Source organism: Chrysochloris asiatica, unplaced genomic scaffold, assembly GCF_000296735.1.
Source record: "Chrysochloris asiatica unplaced genomic scaffold, ChrAsi1.0 scaffold00134, whole genome shotgun sequence".
Classification (NCBI taxonomy): Eukaryota; Metazoa; Chordata; class Mammalia; order Afrosoricida; family Chrysochloridae; genus Chrysochloris; species Chrysochloris asiatica.
The window spans coordinates 7,814,381-7,818,827 of NW_006408652.1; positions in this window are offsets into that span (position 1 = coordinate 7,814,381).

The window sequence follows — 4,447 nt, forward strand, 5'->3', positions numbered from 1 at the left end:
ACGATTAGTCATGATAACAGTTATTCACTATTGAATCTTACGAATCTTGCCCCCATCTCCTTTCACCAGACCCATCTAGACAAGATGATAGCTATTCAGTCCTCATTTATTTTTTAAAAGTTTATAATGATAACTTGAATTTTTTTTGTATAAGTGATACCTTTGCATCATAAATAATTTTAGAACAAATATTACAGAATGTTTAAAAATACTGAAAATAGCCATGTAAACATGAATTAAATGAACATCATCTGAAATGGCTGCCCTATATATTGAAGGGCAGAGAGGCAGACAGAAATCCATAATGAAATGTGCTCTTACTATACATGTCACTTTTAAATATAAGCTTACTTAAGTTTACTTTTATTTAACAGAAGAGAAAGAAAAACTTAAGTGGGCCTGTCTTAATTCTGGTGCTGGGGAGAAAGGAAAAATCCCCAGTGAGAATTTTTAGTCTGATAGCACTCCTGTGTGTTTGCAGGCCAAATTCACTCTTGATGTGTGGTCTGAAAACTTTCAAGCAGAGACTTTAATTTAATGTGACTTCAATTTGGTAGCAACCCAAGGAAAATTATAGAACCAAATGTAAACCTTAATGGAGAAAAAGTCTCAAATAATTCTTGCTGAAACCATTATAAGAAAAAAGAAAAATGAAAAACAAAGTTGCAGTAAAAAACAAACAAACTAAATAACAAAAACAAAGCAAGCATACAATAAATCATACAACATAAGACTACCAGGAAGCAATACACTTTAAGTGATAGCCAGTTGAAAAGTGAAACAATAGAAACAACCAAATTTTAAATCTTAATATGATCAAGCAGGCTTAATATGTTTAAGGAAATAACATTGAAGATTGAAACTAAGAGCAGGAACCAGCACGTGTTTAAAGGACTATATAGAATGTATAGGAGTAGAAATGTAATAATTAAAATTCTACATTCATGGTTGTCTTAGCAGAGTAAACACAGCTGAAAAACAAATCCATAAATTGAAAGATAGATCTAAAGAAATTAGATTTTTACAGTTCAGAAAGACAAAGAAATATATCATGTGAAAGCCAGACATAGAGGACTGAATGAGAGGTCTAAGAATTGAACATTATTATTTTTTTTCCTGTTTTCCTATTATCTCTAACTAAAGGACAAGTAACAACAACAGTATCTTTGTATTAGCAGTAGTCTTGGAAAAAAGAAAAGGCTCTTGAAGAAACCTTACAATTCTGATAAGAGTATTTGCTTAATGTGTAAATTGTTAATGATTACTTGCTTGCATAATGTTCATACTTGAGAAAATGCAACTTGATGACTATTCCTTACTCATCTTTCTCATAGTCAACCTAAATGACACTTCTTTTAGGAAAATTAATCTTCCATGACAGACAGATAACCCATTTTTTTGGTGTTGTCAGTTATTTACATGGAATATTGTAGTATTATTTCTTGTTTACTTGTCCATCTAGATCTCCTGTGCCTTTTCCTTCTGTCTGACACAGAGCTGACTTCAGTTAATATTAGTTGAATGAAAGAATGAATGAATAAACAAATTTTCAATAAATTTTTGTGAAGGTGTGTAAGAGGAAACAATTGCACCTAATTGAGTACATTATAGGATACCCACTAAAGGATATATCATGAGAAATAATCTTTAAAGAATGTGTCAGATTTCACAGGCAGAAAAGGCAAGGGAAAATATGTGATATTGCAAAGGAAATATCATGGACCAACAATAGAAGCCGATGAGGGTGAGGTAAAGAACAATCAGGCCAGTTTGGTTCTGGAAAATGGCCAGTAGTTCAAATTGACTAGATATATGATTCTGTAACTTGTGTGTATGAAGATCACCCAGAGGGCTTAATAAAGTATCAATGACTAGGCTCCACTCCTAGAATTTATGACTCAGTAGCTCTGGAGTGGGACCTGAGAAAGTGAATTTCTAACAAGTTTCCAGATGTTATTGGTGTTGCTGCTTGTCCAGGAACCACACTTTGAGAACTACAGGGCTGGAGAATATTTGGAAGGAAACTGCAGTAGAGAAAGCTGGCAAGATAATTTGAGGCTGTATTGTAGAAGGTCTTTAAATGTTAAGATGAGTACTTTTGTTTACTTCATCGGTGCAGGGGATCCATTGGAGACTCCAGAATGGAGAAGTAATTTGATCAGAGCAGTTGCTTTAGGGAAATTAATCTTGCAGTAACTAAAAGACTTGATGGAATTGGGTAGTTGGAGGTTGGGATAAAGAAATTGGGGCAGGAGACTGGTTAGGAGGTAACTCCAATAATCCATGTTTCAGTGAGCCCTTCTATATTGCTGAGACTTATCTTTTAAAATGTTCATCATTTTTGGATGGAAATTTCCCTAAAATACATTACACACTCTGTGCTCTCATATAGAGATAATCCTGAGCAGAATGCATCCTCTTGATGACACCAAGTTATCATTCTTCACATCAACGATTGCACTGGGTTGTAACACAGTGTGCTCTCATGGGTGTGAGGATGTAAAGAGCTTTTGGTCCAGTGCTAAAAGCCCTTAAACTGCTGTGAATTTTTTAGTTTGGTGTCTTCTGTTGATAACATTTCTGACTCTCCCTTGGCAGCTCCTCTTTCCATTCTAATTGGCTGATTCTAATCTGCAATGGGTTGGAAAACCATATATAATTATGTGCAATGGAATAGTAAATAGAGTATGGATGAAGTACTCTTCTGTGAATAAAGTCCATAAGGCTTGGGGTGGGTGTGAACTCTGCAACATTTGTTTAGGTCATTTACAGGTCTTTTGATGATCTTCATATTTTATAACTCAATTCCAGATAAGGGAGATTACCAGGAAGACAAGAAGTAATGTATTGTCAGTGGGAGTCTCTGTGTCTTTGCTTTTCAAAGCAAAATTCTTGGAAGACTTTTAAAAGTCTTAATTCTGAGTAAATTTATTCAACAAAAACATAAATAACATTTAAAAAACCAAATTGGTTGTTTTCACATCACTGCTACCCACAATTCCTCCTACTCTAGTAGTCACTGAAATTTACAGACTAGACCACAAATCATTTTGGATATTTCTTTTGAGATACAGAACACTTTCTAATGTTTGAGATGATAGACAATGTTTATTAAAATAAAAAGATAAACCATTTCCTTGGTAGACTGTCAGGGAGGTAAGAAGGTAGGGGAGAATCCCATTTGGTAAAATATTGAATCTCCAAACAGTCTTTCTCTTTTCAAAGGAAGTGGAGCCCGACAAAAGTCTTTAGGCAACTACATATGGGCCCTGTGGAGTTTATTGACTTGTTTTCCAACAAAGTGTAAATGTTGCAGATTCAAATAACAGCAGTTGAGGGAGGAGAAGAGAGCATGCTAGGCAAAAATTATTTACTGCTTACATGGCATTGTAAACTACTTAGTGAACATTGACTCATAAGTTTGAATATATATATATGTGTGTGTGTGTGTGTGTGTGTGTGTGTGTATACATGCTATTGACAGAAGAAATTGTTTATGAAGTCATCAAATTTTATCCCTAAAAGAAAAAGCCAGAAAACAAGACCACAAATGACAAAACATCTTAGTTACAGCCCAGATGGCTGCATAAAATAAATAGCCCTTTCCTTGGTGGAAACATAGGCAATTTGGCTGTGTGAAGCTGCAGTTCCAGCAGAGATCCTTGAAACAGATGTTGATATTGCTTGTACATCAAAACTTTCTGAAAGAGCAAGATGTTCAGGTAACATGAGAAACAAATAAATGGTTCCTTCAAATCCTTATGCTAGATAGTACTTTCCCAAAGGGAGATTGCTTTGAGACATTTCTCAGTGGCTCACATAGGCACACAAACTAGAAAAGGTAACATTTTTCTATAGCTTTGTTACAGACTGAGAACATCTCCCAAATCTCCATGTTACTTGTGTTAATTTTGATCTTCCCATTGTATTTCCTGAATAGTACTATCTTAGGTCGTGTCAGAGAGAGTACTTCATAGTTGTTTTCTTGGGGAGAAGAAAAGGTGTATATGGAAGAGAATAAAACTCTCATCTCAGGAGACGATGCTTATGTGAGGGTGGTTAGGACTCTGACAGATGCAGATAGGTAAAGCAAAGGCACATTGGTAGAGGGAGTAGCAGAAGCAAATACCAGAGGTCAAAACGACTATGGTGTGTTTATGAGTTGGTGATCCTTGCTATATAGCTAAATTGTGGAGTTTTTAGAGGGGAAGGAAGGTTGGAATAAAGAGTTGGAAAAATTTCATGAAAATAATGACTGGGGAAATGTGAATTCAAACATTTTTCCCCTCAGAAATCTTACGGTAATGATATTTTCCATAGAACCTTCTGTTGAATATCTTATTTGAGAAGAATCACTGGATTCCAGTGACTCCAAAAACATTCACTATTTTTTTTTTAAGTTTTTATTGTGAATTATGTGATAGTTTACATTAGCTTTATATTTACC